Raw genomic sequence first — 19,541 nt, 5'->3', positions numbered from 1 at the left:
ATGGTAAAGTCCATATTATGGCAAGATCAGCTCAAATAAGCAAAGAGAAACGACAGTTCATCATTACTTTAAGACATGAAGGTTAGTCAATGCGGAACATTTCAAGAACTTTTAAAGTTTCAAGTGAAGTTGCAAAAACCGCAAAGCACTATGATGGAACTGGCTCTCATGAGGACTGCCACAGGAAAGGGAAGACCCACAGTTACCTCTGCTGCAGAGGATAAGTTCATTAGAGTTAACTGCACCTCAGATTACCGCCCAAATAATGCTTTACAGAGTTCAAGTAACAGACACATCTCAACATCAACTGTTCAGAGACTATGAATCAAGCCGTCATGGTCGAATTGCTGCAAAGAAACCACTACTAAAGGACACCAATAAGAAGAGACTTGCTTGGGCCAAGAAACACGAGTAACGGACATTAGACCGGTGGAAATCTGTCCTTTTGGTCCAATGAGTCCAAATTTGAGATTTTTGGTTCCAACCACCATGTCTTTGTGAGACACCGAGTAGGTGAAGGGATGATCTCTGCATGTGTGGTTCCCACCGTGAAGCACAGAGCTTTGCTGGTGACACTGTCTGTGATTTATTTGGTATTCAAGACACACTAAACCAGCATGGCTACCACAGCATTCTGCAGTGATACGTCATCCCATCTGGTTTGCGCTTTAATTATTAGTATTATTATTATATTTTTTAAATGTAACCTTTACTAGGCAAGTCAGTTAAGAACAAATTGTTATTTAGAGTGGCGGCCTACACCGGCCAAATCCGGACGACGCTGGGCCAATTGTGCGCCGCCATATGGGACTCCCAATCACGGACGGTTGTGATACAGCCTAGATTCGAACCAGGGTGTCTGTAGTGAGGCCTCTAGCACTGAGATGCAGTGTCTTAGAACGCAGCGCCATTCGGGAGCACTTAGTGGGACTATCATTTGTTTTTCAACAGAACAATGACCCAACACCTCCAGGCTGTGTAAGGACTATTTGACCAAGAAGGAGAGCGATGGAGTGCTGCATCAGATGACTTGGCCTCTACAATCACCTGACCTCAACCCAAATGAGATGGTTTGGGATGAGTTGGACTGCAGAGTGAAGGAAAAGCAGCCAGCATTTGTGGGAACACCTTCAAGACAGTTGGAAAAGCATTCCAGGTGAAGCTGGTTGAGAGAATGCCAAGCGTGTGTAAAGCTGTCATCAAGGCAAAGGGTGTCTACTTTGAAGAATCTAGAATAAATGTTGATTTGTTTAACACTTTTTTGGATACTACATGATTCCATGTGTTATTTCATAGTTTTGATGTCTTCACTATTATTCTACAATGTAGAAAATTGTAAAATAAAGAAAAACCCTTGAATGAGTAGGTGTAACTTTTGACTGCTACTGTACATATATATATATACACACACACACAAATATAATATACATAAAAATAATAGTATAGTATGCTTTTCCTTCACTCTGCCTAGTTAAATAAAGGTTCAATAAAAATAAATGCGGAAATTGACTAGAGTTTTCAAGTTCAAGTATTTTTATTTATTTCAAACAACCAGATGAGGATGCTTCAAAAGAGCTATTATTGTTACTCATAACCATTATTGCTTTTTGCTGTTATTACTACTGACATCACATCCAGCTACGTAGTCATTAGAGGCATATTATGATTGTTATGTCAAATGAAACCAGTGACACTCAACACATTGGCACACAACCATCAAATTAATAATAAAAATATATATATAAAAAAAAAACAAGAGTCCAAACCACTAACCACTAGGGGTATCCCAGAAATAAAGAGCCAAAAAATATATAATACTCTCTTACCATCAATAATACACCATCATCTCTAAAACAATAAATGGCAACAAAAAAGCGAGTGGGAATTCAGTTCCTGTTATTGCCTTTAGGGAGCAGTGAAAACCAAGAGGAAGTAAGAAGCGCTTGTAGTTCCCATTGGAGCGGTGACGGCAGATAGCGAGTGAAGCAGAATAGTTCATGTTTGAAGACGCAGGATTTTCAAAACTATGGCGGGCAGTTTGAAAGAGAGAAGCCGTTTTGGGTTGAAGGGAGTAAAGCAGGTGTGTGTGAACGTCAAGATTGCGCGCCGTTAGCAAATTTTTCCAGTCAGTTTTTAGTATCATCAAACACAAAATAAACTCCACACAGTCTACCTCTTTTTGTCAAACCCATTTCAATTGTCCTGTAACTATAAGGCAATAGAGGTTTCAAAACCTTGTCTCTTCCCTATATTGCTCAGTCGGTCTCCTTTTAAGAAGGACTATACTGGTTAGGAAGAGAATTGATCAGCTTGTTACATTCTATTACGCATTGTGATTTATTTCTGTCTGTTTGTTACCCATCCACCCAACATCGCCCCTCCCCACCTCTATCGCTGAAGGCACTGTTAAACGAATGTCTCACTTGTCCTCTCTTGCTCCCTCCCTCTACACCCCTCCCAGCGTTACACCCCTCCCTGTCTGTTCCTGTGTCCGCCTGTCTGTCTTTTAAATTCGGTCTTTCCCCTGGCTCTTTGGCCCCATTTAAAAAATGTTTTATAAGAGTGCACAGCGTTTCTTGGGCTTGGTCTCTGGCGGCTCCAGCGCTGCCAGGATGGCCTCATCAAACACGTTCTTCAGACCTCGCTGAGAGAGAGAGAGAAAAAAAGAGAGGAATAAGTAAGTAAATGTACTTATTGACCCACTAGCCTAGTTTCACAATGGCCAGTTGCACAAGATGGCACTATGAAATGCTGTTAACAGTAGCCATCATCCGGTAGTAGTTTGAAGTGAGTAAGTATGGCATCTATCATCGCAAAGGAGAACAGAGTGAGAGGAAGTTACTTTTCAGAAACCACACAAGCCACTTACACCCACCATTTCCTGTTTCCCTGAATCAGGGCCAGACTTAGGAGATAGAGATTGTGTCTCTCACACACACAGACACGCACCTGGGTGAGGGCGGAGCACTCCACATATTTGACGGCCCGGAGGTCCCGGGCCAGCTTGTCTCCGCTCTCGGGGGCCAGGGGCCGCTGCTTGTTCTTAGCCAGCTTCTCTACTGTGTTGCTGTCGTCCCTCAGGTCCATCTGGGTGCCCACCAGCAGGAAGGGTGTACGCGGACAATGGTGGGAGATCTCTGGGACCCACTGTGGGAGAGGAAGGGGGGGGCATATTAGGTTCTGATCCTGCAGTATATTATGTCCATAGACATTTTATGCAGGTGAGAATAATGGAGAGAAAGAGGGAGGGGAGAGAAAGAACACTAACCCCAACTCACAAAACACCCAAACCAAAGAAGAACATAATGCTATGTTTATAGAGAAACACAGGTGTAAAGACATGGGCTAGAAAACACTAGTCCCCCGTGTGTGTGTGTGTGTGTGTGTGTGTGTATCTGGGGGTGTTGTGAAAGGCAGATGACTCATACGTTCTAACCAATGGACACTAAAGTTATATTCCACACACACCTTCTCGCGGACGTTCTCAAAGGAGGAGGGCGATACGACAGAGAAACACACAAGGAAGACGTCTGTTTGGGGGTAGCTGAGTGGTCGCAGTCTGTCATAGTCCTCCTGACCTGGGGAGGGCGACAGAGAGAGACAGCAAACATTTGAGGAGTTTACATCAAGGCTACCTTTCATATGCAAGAACAAGCCTAAATAAGACAACTACACAACGGACTCTACATTATCTAGCGAATAATTGAGCTCAGTGGACTAACACACCAGTAGACTAACTCACAAACACAAAAACACATTTAGACACCATGGTAAATCCTATCACTACATAGGCTAGTGCACAAGGTGAGTTACCCATGCAACGTTCAAACGCTTAGATGGCTGGAGAGAAACACAATCCATAATCCCAATGTAAGCACCACGTGAAAGTAATACAGGCAGACCATATTGAGTGAGAAGAAGGTATTGCAAGTCGATGCTCAAGACACTGTAGTTAATAAGAGCTCATGTAGCAGGGAGTGGCCATTTTGTTTTACCGGCTGTATCGAACAGCCCCAGAGTGTAGGGCTCCCCTCCGATCATCACGGTCACCGCATAGTTATCAAACACCTGAGAAAGAGGCAGATAGGAGAGAAATATAATAAATCATTAGGGATTTCAATGTAAAATGTTGAGCTTTGATTGATTTTCTTTGACAGTTACTTACTTATTTGACAGTTACATAAGAATGAGTGTGAGTTTTTGTCACAACCTGGCACATGGGAAGTAACAAAGAGCTCTTATAGATCCAGGGCACAAATAACAATAATCAATAATTTTGCTCTTTATTTAGCCATTTTACATATAAAACCTTATTTGTTCATCACAAATTGTGAATAACTCACCACAGGTTAATGAGAAGGGTGTGCTTGAATGGATGCACATAACTCTGCAATGTTGGGTTGTATTGGAGAGAGTCTCAGTCTTAAATCATTTTCCACACACAGTCTGTGCCTGTATTTAGTTTTCATGCTAGTGAGGGCCGAGAATCCATTCTCACATAGGTACGTGGTTGCAAAGGGCATCAGTGTTTTAACAGCGCGATTTGCCAAGGCAAGAAACTCTGAGCGCAGCCCTATCCAGAAATCTGGCAGTGGCTTCTGATTAAATAAAAATTTCACAGAACCGCTTGTTGCAACTTCGATGAGGCGCTCTTGTTCAGATATCGGTAAGTGGACTGGAGGCAGGGCATGTAACGGATAACGAATCCAATTGTTTGTGTCGTCCATTTCGGGAAAGTACCTGTGTAATTGTGCACCCAGCTCACTCAGGTGCTTCGCTATATCACATTTGACATTGTCCGTAAGCTTGAGTTCATTTGCACACAAAAAATTATACAATGATGGAAAGACCTGTGTATTGTCCTTGTTAATGCAGACAGAAAAGAGCTCCAACCTCTTAATCATAGCCGCAGTTTTGTCCCACACATTTAATATAGTTGAGGAGAGTCCCTGTAATTGTAGAATCAGATCATTCAGGCGAGAAAAAACACCACCCAGATAGGCCAGTCGTGTGAGAAACTCGTCATCTTGCAAGCGGTCAGACAAGTGAAAATTATGCTCAGTAAAGAATATTTTAAGCTCGTCTCTCAATTAAAAAAAACGTGTCAATACTATGATAACCAGCACACTTCTGTATGTTGTAAAAGCGTTACATGGTCGCTGCCCACATCATTGTATAATGCAGAAAATACATGAGAGTTCAGGGGCCTTGCTTTAACAAAGATAACCATTTTCAAAGTGATGTCCAAAACATCTTTCAAGCTGTCAGGCATTCCCTTGGCAGCAAGAGCCTCTTGGTGGATGCTGCAGTGTACCCAAGTGGCATCGAGAGCAACTGCTTGCACGCGCGTTACCACTCCACTATGTCTCCCTGTCATGGCTTTTGCGCCATCAGTACAGATACCAACACATCTTGACCACCAAAGTCCATTTGATGTCACAAAGCTGTCCAGTACTTTAAAAAATATCCTGTCATGATATCCTGGTTTCCACTGGTTTTCAGAAGACGTTGTCTTCCTTAATTGACCCCTCATAAGCGTAACGGACATATATACCAGGAGCTGTGCCAGGCCTGCCACCTCTGTTGACTCATCCAGCTGTAATGCATATAATTCACTGGCTTGTATGCGAAGCAGTAATTGTTTCAAAACATCTCCTGTTCACTGATGTGTCGTGAAACAGTGTTGTTTGATGGAGGCGTTGTCTGTTTAGTTTTTTTGGCCTTTTCCTCCAGCCATATCCACGGCATCAGGAAGAATTAAGTCCTCCACAATAGTATGGGGCTTGCCTGTGCTAGTCACTCGGTAGCTCACCATATAAGACGCTTCTAGCCCCTTCTTATTAATGGTATCTGTTGCTTTTATACATGTCTTACTACCCGAAAGTAGTCTTTATTCTCGCTCAAAAAACTCCTGCGGCTTATTTTTCAAATTGTCATGTTTCATTTCTAAATGTCTGCGCTAGAGTAACAGTTAATGTGATTGGATGTTAATTATTTGACTAGGCTAACTCATAGCCTGGTTCCTCTCTAGGTTTCTTCCTAGGTTTTGGCCTTTCTAGGGAGTTTTTCCCAGCCACCGTGCTTCTACACCTGCATTGCTTGCTGTTTGGGGTTTTAGGCTGGGTTTCTGTACAGCACTTCGAGATATTAGCTGATGTACCAAGGGCTATATAAAATAAACTTGATTTGATTTGACATTGTGTTGCTATTTTGCTGAACACTAGATGGTTTACTTTTATTTTTGGCAGTGAAACGAGGCTACTCAGACGAGAAATAAACCTCACCCAAATGTATAGCCCTGTTGGAAAATATAAATGTACTGTTTGAAAACGTGTTTATTATTTTTTTTATATACAAAAATTATATATTTAAAAAAAAATGTTTATCACATTTTTACTTGGTGTACCCCCGACAATATTGCGCATACCATATCACTGATATTTTGATGTGCAACCTGGCAAAATTGGATCCAGAATGATCAGATTTATTGTGGGCTATTCAGAGAATTTTCCGGCATCGTTGTGCACATTGGCCTATATTATTCACCACCTGAGGAAGTGGACACTCTTCGCTAGATTGCTAACTCTAAATATGATATTGTTGCTAGATAGATTAATCAATTAGCCTACATGGCTATCAGTAAATGTAGGCTAATGTCCTACAAAAACTTCCCAGCGCTAGGCTAGCCTATTCATTGCAAACTTCACACTCCGCGGGCAAATCAAAACGAACTATAGACTATAGTCATGGACCCAATATTAAGAGGTGAGAAATACATGATCTACTCTCAGAAATCTGAGACTCTCCTCTACAGAACTAGAAAAACAGTTGTTGCTTTGAAAACGGTCTTTTCCCCGCAATAGCATTTTCTTTATAGCAACTTTCATATGCTTGTGCTTCTCAGAAGGCATCGCTCTCTCCTCCGTGCGCAGAGTGGGGAGAGGGAATAAGAGTCAGCACCCGACAGTGAAACAGGGAAAGGCAGATACTTTCATAGCAGGAATCAAAATAATGCATAGGCTATTACTGTTGGCCAAATAATGGTTTTAGAGCAATTGAAATGAACTGGACTCTTTTGGAGTCTTTCCACAGAGCGAGTTTACAGTTGGCCTACATCATACCTGGTACACGTATGGATACAGGAATATAGGTCGTGCTGTGGTTCAGTTTCATAACCTAGGCCGATATCCCACCATATTGAACACATGGAAATCCCTATATTCTTTTGTTCCCTCCACAGAACGGTCTATGACACAGTGGTAGTTGGTCAAAGGGATCCATGTTGTCAACTAAGCCTTGATTTAAAACATGTGTGCGCGTGGAAGACGTACAAGTAGCTCCGTATTGTGTAGGGACACTACATAGACGTGTGGCGCCCCGCCATTCATAACTTGACACAAGTTCTTGTGTTGTGTACGCAGGGTATCGTTTAGGTCGGAGACCGAATGTTTCACAGTGTTCTTGTTCCTCTTTAAGGTGCCTCCCACTAAAGGCAATGAAACAACCGACTGTTCAGTAAGAATGAGAAACAGTCTGACTCAGCTCATTTATATGTGCTGAAGAAACCACTATGCCTTGTCCCAAATGCTGCTGAATGGCATCGCCATTTCTCATGTTTCGTCTCCGTCGCACAATGCTGCATGACTCCCATAGGGCAGGTTCATGGGCAGTATCATTTCCAAGCTTATCTTTAGGTCAGCAAACTTAAGGACATTTATAATCCTGTGCTCCAAACACACTCTCTTTAGCCCAACCGGTGTTTCTCCGACCATTACTACCATTGGGGCTCCCGAGTGGCGCGGCGGTCTAAGGCACTGCATCTCAGTGCTAGAGTCGTCCCTACAGACACCCTGGTTTGAATCCAGGCTGTATCACAACCGGCTGTAATTGGGCGGCGCACAATTGGACCGGCGTCGTCCGGGTTTGGCCGGTGTAGGCAGTCATTGTAAATAAAAATATGTTCTTAACTGACTTGCCTAGTTAAATAAAAAATTAAAAAATTACTTAGGTGGGGTGCGAACAAGTGACTGAAAATGGTGTATCCAGTTCTTGACATTGCTTTGGAAAATGTTGATTCGTGTTAAACACTAGATATTCTATTTCAAAAGGAGTCTTATCGCTGTCACCTGGAAATGAGTAACAGTGTTAACTTCTATTACTTTAGTGGACATGTTTGTCTTTGTAATGTGGAACATGAGGGACGTTCCTTCAATTTGGGTGTGAGATTCCGGACAACATTCCAGCCTTGTGCAGTCACTAAACCACCAATTTACCTTCTTCCCTGGCTGTCCACTACCTGTTTAATCTCAGGCCTCATCCTAGTCCATTCTTACACTTTAGTTTGAGTCAACTGCAATCTTTTTTTGTTAGGGATCTCACCGGGCGACAAGGAGAGGAAGCCATTTCAGACTATTGAGATGCTTGCTAGAGTTGGGGTGCATCTCAATGGTCTAAAATGTCTTCCTGTCCTTGTCGCCTTTCCTGTAACTGCACTGAATATTATAGAATACTAGTGTTGCATGGTACTTTTTCGATACTAGAACACGAAAAAAAGTTTGGTACTAGAAGGTGTTACTTTCGGTCCTTCTATCAATATCAAATGTGTCTCACGTCGTCTACTGATTGAGAGACGATCAAGCCTGTCTATCAACGAAGCCGATTTCCCCTTTATGCTGCACAGAAGTTAACACACTTGAATAATGCAACACGGCATGTAGAAATGTTGCAACTGTTAATTACTGTTCGCGAAACAATGTCCATTCCAGGCTAGAACACTTTACAATACAAGAAGCTACCGATAGCTTCCAGCTTTGTAGGCTAACTTTCAATGCTAGTTTATCAATTCACAACCCTAGCATTTTGTTTGTTATAATAGGCAAACCATAAAGCAAAATATGCTGATTTCAAAGATTATTGTCACCATTCACCAAAAACCATACAATCATTGCCAACACTGCTGATCACCGTCTGAATATGAAAGAACGGGAGAGGTGATAGCAATTTCCCACGAGGTAGTCTGCCTATCATAGGCCTATTTCTTTCATCGCTCAGACGCGTTTACACATCAGTGCAGAAAGATGAAAGCGAGGAGACGAGGTAGACACTTTCAACTATTAAGATGCAACCATGCACTTCAGTCTTGTACACACCGTTGGTCAGCTAATCTGTTCTCTGATCCAGAGGGAGAACAGTCTGCCTCTATTGGGTTGAGAAACCATGGGAGGCAGGGCTTCTTAGGGCACTTCAAGTTCAGACATAAAAAGAGTGAGGCGTTGGGGCACGTAGCGGAAAGGCGAGGCCCGGCAGACCGAACACATTGAAGAGCAACCAAGCAAAGTCAAAAACACATCTCTGACCGTCATGACAATAATGTGTTTGGACAGAGCTAGGCCTAATAGCACAGAGAATGGTGGGTAAAAAAAAACAAAAAAACCTGCCTCTACAATTGTGACTGTACACACTACACCAATATTCAGATGTTTCAACTCCCAAATGCAGTAGTACAAGGACTGTATTCACCAATTAATGAAATGTTATAAGAATGCACTACATACATCTAATATAAGAATACACGAGGCTGTTGTAGGTTCTCAGTCTACTTCTGTACATGTATGACCTGTAAGAGTATTTCAATACCCACCAAATCAACCAGTAGCATTGTTTCTGAGGATGTTGAGAGTAATCAGCTTAGAATCAAACATCTTAAATTGCCACGTGATTCTTATGAGAAGAGTGCACTGTTGAACTGCACAGAAAGACAGAGAAACGTCATGGAGAAAGTTGGGTCTGTTTTTAATGGGCCAACAACATGAACACACCCAGTTGGGCCTGACTGGGCAGAGGACAGAGAGGGCTGAGTCGACACACTATCTCTGTCAGTCTCTGGTACAGCACTGTGCTGATTACTCCCAGAGAGAGAGACGGGACTGATAGAAACAGCTACTCATCACACACCATCTGCATCACCCCATTGCTGTGCTGAGTCCCGATGCCACCTCAGGGATGTGCAACTGGATAACCCCCCCCCCAGGGGGAACTCAGTCAGGGTCTCAACTTGGTAGAATACACAAGGTGCCATTTCTAAACGTGGTAGCGCATCAGCAGTTTTTCTCCTGTTATGTCAGTTAATTAGCCTGTCAGCTAAACATTTTTAGATTGCTAAATTAGCTGGCCGTTAAACTACCTAAACGTGTCAGCATCCATTTATCTCATCCACTTATATGCAGATGACAGTTTTATACTCCCCTGGATTGGCCAATCCCCGGATCTTGTGTTAAACGCTATACACCAAAGCTTTCTTAGTGTCCAACACGCTTTCTCTGCCCTTAACCTTGTTCTGAACACCTCCAGAACAAAGGTCATGTGGTTTGGCAAGAAGAAAGCCCCTCTCCCCCCAGGTGTGATTACTACCTCTGAGGGGTTCGAGCTTGAGGTAGTAACCTCATACAAGTACTTGGGAGTATGGCTAGATGGTACACTGTCCTTATCTCAGCACATATCAAAGCTGCAGGCTAAGGTTAAATCTAGACTTGGTTTCCTCTATCGTAATCGCTCCTCTTTCACCCCAGCTGCCAAACTAACCCTGATTCAGAAGACCCTCCTGCCCATGCTAGATTACGGAGACATAATAAATAGATCAGCAGGTAAGGGTGCTCTCAGCGGCTAGACGCTCTTTACCATTCGGTCATCAGATTTGCCACCAATGCTCCTTATATGACACATCACTGCACTCTATACTCCTCTGTAAACTGGTCATCTCTGTATACATGTCACAAGACCCACTGGTTGATGCTTATTTATAAAATGATCTTAGGCCTCACTCCCCCCTATCTGATATCTACTGCAGCCCTCATCCTCCACATACAACACCCGTTCTGCCAGTCACATTCTGTTAAAGGTCTCCAAAGCACACACATCCCTGGATCACTACTCTTTTCAGTTCGCTGCAGCTAGCGACTGGAACGAGCTGCAACGAGTTCTCAATCTCTTCATTCAAAGACTCATTCATGGACACTCTTACTGACAGTCGTGGCTGCTTTGCGTGATGTATTGTTGTCTCTACCTTCTTGCCCTTTGTGCTGTTGTCTGTGCGCAATAATATTTGTACCATGTGTTGTGCTGCTACCATGTTGTGTTGCTACCATGCTGTGTTGTCATGTGTTGCTGCCATGCTGTTGTTGTCGTCTTAGGTCTCTCTTTATGTAGTGTTGTGTTGTCTCTTGTCGTGATGTGTGTTTTGTCCTATAATTTAATTTATGATTATTTTTAAACCCAGCCCCCAGGAGGCCTTTTGCCTTTTGGTAGACCGTCATTGTAAATAAGAATTTGTGCTTAACAGACTAGCCTAGTTAAAAAAAAGGTTAAATAAAAAGCATGGTTGTATTACCGTCCGGTGGGGGGCATTGATTTTGTTAGTCAGTTTCACTCAGATATATTAAAAACGGCAAACATTCCTCTCCACCCTAAGGCAAATTAGCTATAAAATGTTATGGCTGTGTGTACGCAGACCCGTGATCAAATGCGGTCCCTCATGATGAGTTCACATTTTTGTGGCCCCCACCCCCATCAAAGTTGCCCATCCCTGGTCTACCAACTGGATTGATTTATTTCAGTTGGACTGAGTTGTCTGTTTTCAGCCCTATTTGTCAAATAGTATGAAACGGTGTGTAGCCTGACTCATGCCTTTTGGTCCATAACCACTTCCAAGCGAGTTTGCCTCTTCCTCAAGGGGTTCCTCTTTTCAGTTCGAAAACAAATACCTTCTCTCAAAACCCATTCTATATTTGAGATTCTACACAAGCCAATGATAGGTAACTCCAGCCATAAAGAATTACAGATGGTGTGTGGAGGCTTTTGCTCATGCTCAGCACTAAACACACCTAATTCATCCAATGGTTGTTTAAAATGGATGAGTTGAATCAGAGATGTGATAGAAATGGTCTGGAACAAAGGGCACAAAGTGCGGCGGCTCCTGTTGCATACCCCCTAGCCTAGACACTTGACAAACCCGGACACTCCGCCAAGTCCCGTCCCAGACCATTCTCGAACAGCACACCAGTGCCACTCACCGTGGGGACGTATTCCGACGGGAACTTGTTGGTGGTGTAGGAGATCAACAGGCAAGTCTTTCCCACCGCACCGTCACCCACTACCACACACTTTATGGTCTGCATCTGGAGGGAAGGAGGGAGACAGACAGACAGAAACACGGTTGAATACGCTGACGCTAGTGAATCTGCAATCTTTTGGCAGCTGTTGTCATAACTTAGACACCTCTTGTCGATCCTCATCGGTTTATCACACTAGAGATGAAAGATATTAAGAGGGAGAGAATTTTTTAAAAACACATCATGAGAGGGTAGGCACGAGAGTGAGAGCAGACACCACCATTGTATGACTCCTTGGCCACAGCTCCGACAGTGTGTATGTGAATAACAAGTGATAAGAATGCCACACATCTTAATAGCTCAAGTGCACACAATAGGAGGTCAGACAGTCCAAACACGGGTGGCTGTGTAATACACTGTTCACAGCACAAGGCCCCGTGAACAGTATGTTGCTCAGCAATACACAAACCTGCTCATTTGTCAAAAAAAGAAAAGAAAGGACAATAGCAATGACAGGAAGAGGCTAAGCGAGAGGCTCCACTCCCGTCAAAATCTGTCCACGCGAGATACAGCGATAAGCAAAGTGGAGACTTTTTGTTTGGAGGTCTGTAGCTAGGTTTCCATCGTATTTTCAACTTTGCTGATGGTTTTGTCACAACAAATATATAACAAATGTGCCCACTCTGGTCTTGGCACATGCGCGTTAGCCAACAACTCGCAGCTACAGTAAGGGTAGGCTACCTACACGATAAGGTTATTATGGACAAGAGCGAGTTTCTTTTTATTTGTCAAACGGCAGCCAAGCATCGATCATCATGTCACCAGAATCAATATTTATTGGAGGGGAGCATCAGGTTCATCCCTGTGCACTTTCGCCACCCTGTGAAGTTCATCATAAGTCGCTCTGGATACAAGCGTCTGCTCAATGACAAAAATGTTAATGTAAATAACTTATTTCATCTGTAGCCTAATAAACGGCATGCTTTCCCGAGTCGTAGTGGGAGGACCACACAACTTATCATTGTGTGACTCCAAGTTTAATTCAATATGATGGTTATTATATCATTATTTGCACATAAAAGAACTTCCAACGCCATTTCTCGCATTACTCATTTAAAAAACACAAAAAAGATCCCACCTTGTCTAGTGTATTTTATCGACATTTGAAAAGTGTACTGAAAAATTTGCTGTTTCCATCACGCATTTTTTATTCAACATGTACTTTACTTGCATAAAAAGGTTGGATGGAAACCTGCTTTATGAGAGTGTCAGATTTGGTCAACAAAACATGTATTGCTAATTTGCTAAGTGCGATTTATTTGATCTACACTTAACAAAAATATGAACACAACATGCAATAATTTCAAAGATTTTACTGAGTTAAAGTTCATATAAGGAAATCAGTCAATTGAAATACCACCCAGGAGCATACCACCCTGCACCCTACTGCTGACTTGCCTCTGAAGTTAAGCAGGGTTGGTCCTGGATGGGAGACCAGATGCTGCTGGAAGTGGTGTTTGAGGGCCAGTAGGAGGCACTATTTTCTCTGGTCTAAAAAAATATCCCAAAGCCCCAGGGAAGTGATTGGGGACATTGCTGTCTTTCAGATGGGACGTTAAACAGGTGTCCTGACTCCCTGTAGTCCCATGGCAATTCTTGTAACTGTAGGGGTGTTAATCCTGGTGTTGTGGCCAAATTACCAATCTGGTCCTCATACCATCATGGCCACCTAACTATCCCGTTTACAATTACCGTAATTGCTGGACTATTAAGCGCACCTGAATATAAGCCGCACCCACTGAATTTAAAAAAAAATATGTATTTTGTACATAAATAAGCAGCACGTGTCTATAAGCCGCAGGTGCCTACCGGTACATTGAAACAAATGAACTTTACACAGCCTTTAAACGAAACACGGCTTGTAACAAAAATAAATAGGCTTTAACGAAACAGGCTTGTAACATTTTTTATTTTTTTAAATAGCAGTAAACAGTAGCCTACCAAGAAAGTCCTTGGTCACTATCTTCCTCCTGTGCACTGAAACCACTGAAGTCATCTCCTTTGGTGTCGGAGTTGAATCGCCTCAGAATTGCTTCATCCGATGTTGGATCGTTTTCATTGTGCTCTCCTCACTTTCATCCGGAGGCAAATTCCCCGCTGAGCTTATGCTGCCCTCTTCAATACGCAGCAGCTCCACGCTGTCAGGACCCACTGGCAGACTTGACCATAAGTCGCTCTTCGCATGCGGCCCGTTTTAGTGAAGGATTTCTCCCCACTTGTCATCCAAGCCTCATTTTCTAGTTCGGGCCATCTGCTTTTCTTTCCTCTGAAAGCTTTTGTTGTCTTTTTGCACTAAGTCAGTTTCTCACGCTGCTGTTTCCAACGTCTTATCATCGACTCATTAAGGCCAAGCTCCCGTGCAGCAGCTCTATTTCCTTTTCAAACAGCCAGATCGATCGCCTTCAAATTAAAAGCTGCATGATATGCATTTCTCTGTGTCTTTGCCATGATGAGGGTGACAAAATGACTACCGTAATCAGAATGATGGAAAGTTTGAGCGCGCTCGATTTACTTCACATTATGTGACGGTGCTCAGTTTTTTGGCGGCATGAATTTGTGAAAGCGGGAAAAATCCATAAATTAGCCGCGTCATTGTATAAAGCGCAAGGTTCATAGCGTGGGAAAAAAGTAGTGGCTTATAGTCCGGAAATTACGGTAGCTCATTCATCTCCCCAGTAACTATTTCCCAGGTTGTTGCTGTAAATGAGTGTGTTCTCTACTTAACTTACAAAAAACAAATTTATTAGGCCCTAATTTATGGATTTCACATGACTGGAAATACAGATATGAATCTGTTGAGCACAGATACCTAACAATGAAAAAGAAAGGTAGGGGCATGGATCAGAAAACCAGTCAGTATCTTGTGTGACCTGCATTTGCCTCACACAGCACGACATCTCCGTTGCATAGAGTTGATCAGGCTGTTGATTGTGGAATGTTGTCCCACTAGTCTTCAATGGCTGTGCCACGTTGCAGGAACTGGAACAAGCTGTTGTACACGTCAATCCAGAGCATCCCTAACATGCTCAGTGGGTGACATGTCTGGTGAGTATGCAGGCCATGAAAGAACTGGGAAATGTTCAGCTTCCAGGAATTGCATACAGAACCTTGTGACATGGGGCAGTGCATTATCATGCTGAAACATGAGGTGATGGTGACAGATGAATAGGCCTCAGGATCTTGTCACGGTAGCTCTGCGCATTCAAATCGCCATCGATAAAATGCAATTGTGTTCATTTTCCGTAGCTTATGCCTGCCCATACCATAACCCCACCGCCACTATGGGGCACTCTGTTCACAACATTGACATCAGCAAACTGCTCACCCACACAACGCAATCTGCCTGGTTACAGTTGAAACCGGAATTAATCTGTGAAGAGCACACTTCTCCAACGTGCCAGTGGCCATCGAAGGTGAGCATTTGCTACGCTGAACTGCAGTCAGGTCAAAACCCTGTTGAGGAAGATGAGCACGCAGATGGGCTTCCCTGAGACGGTTTCTGACAGTTGGTGCAGAAATTCTTCAGTTATGCAAACCCACAGTTTCATCAGCTGTCTGGGTGGTTGGTCTCAGACGAACCAGCAAGTGAAGAAGCCAGATGAGGAGGCACTGGGCTGGCATGGTTACACGTAGTCTGTGGTTCTGAGGCCAGTTGTACGTACTGCCAAATTATCTAAAATTACATGAGGTGGCTTATAGAGAGAAAGAGAAAGTAACATTACATTTTCTTGAAACAGCTCTAGTGGACATTCCTGCAGTCAGCATGCCAATTGCACACTCCCTTAAAACGCGAGACATCTGTGGCATTGTGTTACAAAACTGCATATTTTAGAGTGGCCTTTTATTGTCCACAGCAAAAATTGCACCTGTGTAATGATCATGCTGTTCAATCAGCTTCGAAAAATGCCACACCTGTCAGGTGGATGGATTATTTTGGAAAAATGCTCACCACCAGGGATGAAACACAAATGTGTGCACAACATTTGAAAGAAATAAGCTTTTTTTGCATATGGAACATTTCTGGAATATTTTAGTTCACGAAACATGGGACCAACACTATACATATTGCATTTATATTTTTGTTCAGTGTAATAGTAGTTTCGTAAGTAGTGTTTGTTGTTACGAATGTACTGAAATAAGTGGACGCCCACGCAACTTTGAGGAAAAACTTTCATTTCGGAGTTGTGTTGGATGTTTACATGCGTATCTTCCCTCTCATTGGCTAGAATGTTCCCAATTGATCTTGCCTCATCCGAGTGCCTTTCTGCCTAAATAGGGCACCGACGAGAGGTTACAGAAGTGGATTATCAATCCTCGTAACCAGTGGTGATATGAAATATTAGCGATATTACTGTGCAATTTAGGGCGTTTTTTTCTCTCTCCAGAGATAGCAACAACAACAACAAAAGATCCTGGTTTCAAACAGCAACAAAACGACACTAACCATGAGCCTTAGCGTTTCACCGCCATAGAAGCATATTCTGGACCTGTTCTAACACAACTCATCTCGTTTAACCAAAAGGTAAAATCTTGCATAATTTGGTCAGATGCTCGAACTGCCCACAATAACACGACCAACAATTTCAGTTTGCAGTTGGGACAGTGCTATCATGAGTTCGCTAACAGATCAAGGTTCATTTTAGGACTGTATATGGTGGCTTAGCTAGCTAACAAACTGGTAACGCAACACCTCGCCCAACCAACAACCGGTATGTTTCTCAAAATTTCCAAGGAAAGATTCAAGGGGTCACGTCATTTTTAAATGCTCTGTGATTGGACGATACAGACCGTAGTGCTGTATGGAATGAGTAGTTTGTTTCCCCCCCCCCCAACTCTGGTTCGCCCAGCAACGAGCCATTATGTACAGATAGATGGCTAGTTGCGGAAGCTTCCGTACCCTGGCGTCCTTGATCAACCAAATCTAAACTATTCGGTTTCACCAAAATAACATTTCCAGTCAACATTGGCATATCCAATATCTCGAGGAACAATACTTACGACTCACCAGGTTGAATGTGTCCTTCGCTAACAATTATGAGTTTAAAACGTTTATATCCAGGGTTTTCCGCCTGTGGGCTGCCACTGTAGTACATTCTAGATCACGTATTTATTTTTGTAAATTTTTTAGATCACTTATACAGGCGGAAATGGGAGACCCTGGATATAAATCTGTTTTAAAAATGCTTATTTGATAGGCAAGGCCACATCGTAAGCATTGCTCCTAGAGATATTGGATGCCTCTGACTTAACTTTATTTTAGTGAAACCAAATAGTTTCGATTTGATTGATCAAGGATGCCAGGCTACGGAAGATTCCGCAACAAGCCTGTAAACAATGGCTCGTTCCGGACGAAACAAGTATGTTCAGAGTATTGTATATCACAGCTTAATGCAATTAAAAAAAAATAATAATAATGGTTCACCCCGGAAATGTGTGTACCTATTTTACGTTAGAGAACTACACGACCAGCATGTTTTTAAAATTGTATTCTTAACATTTGTGGGTGTGTCAGTTCTGGAGCCATAACCGCGGAAAGACGGGCCGCTTGGAGCCTTGTTTCGACAACGACTCCCATTGTTAGGGCAGAGACAATACCATCTAGTCATTATAGAGTATGTCTGGTTTACATCACAATTTCGTCAATGAGGGTCTTATGATTTTTTTTATGGTTGTGGGCTGGAATAGGAGTAAGACAAAGATAAGTAATTAGCAATGCCAGTTCAAAATGCTGTTCAATAAAAACAGAACACATTCTGGCTTGCAGAGGTGCTGTGTGAGACCTGTTCCCCAAAAAAGAAGGCATTTTATCACACTGAATAGCGCTATCACAGTAGTATTACAGGCTAGCCAACCACTAAAAGAATACATTTTCCTAACAATTGTCATTCCCTATAACATACCGGCATGAATTGTATGGATACAATTAGAACTTGCTAATTAAATTGTTAGCACTTCCCAACCTTGCTAGTTGCTACATTGTTCCTTACTAGTTAGCCAACTACTGGCTGTCACTTCCGCATACAACGCGCGAGGTAATTGCCGTAACAAGCTAAAATAAAGAAGCAAAAAAGAAAACACATGGAAAGTTAACCGTAGCAAATTTCAAATAGAGCATGACAAGCACACTAAAAATAGCGTTTTATATGTTGGCTATATCTCGTTAGGCTAACGTTACCTTGCTAGCTACATTCCAGACACGGCCTGTAAAATCATTTCGGTACAATAATTTCAGTGTCATGTCATTTTTTTTCTATATATAACTAAGCAAACAAAACAAAAACGAATACCATTTCCCCAATTTGCTATGACATTCTTAGCACTTAGCTAGTTAAAAACAACAAGCTAGCTACCTAGCTAACGTTCTTAGCAGCTTGCTAGGGTTAGCTAGCTGTCAACTGCTAAAGCGGATGTTTTAAAATAAATACACTAAGTTCTTCCAAATGTAAAACTTAATGTAAATGTGTAGTCTTTCTACATAGCATACATTTAACGATTTATTTAATATGAATCACAGACTTAAGATTGCAAAAGCTTAACATTAGCTACCTTGTCAGTCCACCACCAGGCGTTGTTAGATCTGGGGTTACAGCTCGCGAGAGCTCACTGTAAAGGAGGCGTGTCATACAACCCAGCCCTCAGTATTCTTGATGTTCATCCAGCTGTGGCTGAACAATGGCATGTAGTTAGTATATACTACCTTTTTATCTACCCTCCCTCTTAGTTATATAACAAAATCTAGAGCGTAAAAGAGAGACATCCTCCATGAAGACTACCTACATTGTCCTTGGCAAGTGGTGAGACCTTTGAATAGCTTTTGATAGAGCAGGCAGGTAATCTTCAGTGGAGAGGGGTTGACATTGGTAACATGGCAACACCACGTTTTTCACTAAAATAATATCAATCTGCAGTATTGCTTTACTGATCAGTGCACAGTGCGTCTGTACATGTTTAAGTTCAGAGCAAGCCTGGACCTGCCTGGTGGTGAGGCATGCCACATGAGAGTTGAGTTAGGTGAAGTGGGTACTGAATGCTATTCTAGCAGGAGTAAGTAACACATTTTTACCAGTGGGCTACTTTGTGAGCATAGTGAATTAGGGAGAGGATAGCTTGCCTGGCTACCCAGACACCTTGTTCCTGCCAAACGCTACGCCACGCTCACAGACATTAGTTATCTCTCCACTATAGAGTACCACAGTATGAGTCATAATACAGTACAAAAAAGTACAAAAAAGTATGATTGTATGTACTTGTAAGTCGCTCTGGATAAGAGCGTCTGCTAAATGACTTAAATGTAAATGTAAAATACCATAAAACCTAGCGGTGAAACAAGGAAATGGTTCCAATCGTTTTTCCACCATTCATTTTTTCTATAGG

At 42.5% G+C, this 19,541-nt stretch overlaps 1 protein-coding gene and 1 pseudogene across 2 annotated transcripts in view; one reads left to right on the top strand and one right to left on the bottom strand.

Annotated features, from left to right (window-relative positions):
- The window catches only part of LOC129831269 (gamma-enolase-like), a 151,434-nt gene that overhangs the window by 111,278 nt on the left and 20,615 nt on the right, over positions 1 to 19,541 (top strand). Inside the window, exon 1 of one of the 2 annotated variants that reach the window (XM_055894507.1) lies at positions 7,366 to 7,369. The exons of the other annotated variant lie outside the window; for it this stretch is intronic. The gene's annotated coding sequence lies outside the window, so the exon portion shown is untranslated. Of the gene's footprint in view, positions 1 to 7,365; positions 7,370 to 19,541 lie in introns of those variants that run through there. 2 annotated transcript variants of the gene reach the window in all.
- On the bottom strand, positions 1,516 to 18,805 carry LOC129831271 (cell division control protein 42 homolog; annotated as a pseudogene).

Source organism: Salvelinus fontinalis, chromosome 32 (assembly GCF_029448725.1).
Source record: "Salvelinus fontinalis isolate EN_2023a chromosome 32, ASM2944872v1, whole genome shotgun sequence".
NCBI classification, from domain to species: Eukaryota; Metazoa; Chordata; class Actinopteri; order Salmoniformes; family Salmonidae; genus Salvelinus; species Salvelinus fontinalis.
The sequence above is the reverse complement of the archived record's forward strand: the minus strand, read 5'-3'. Positions and strand labels throughout refer to the sequence as shown.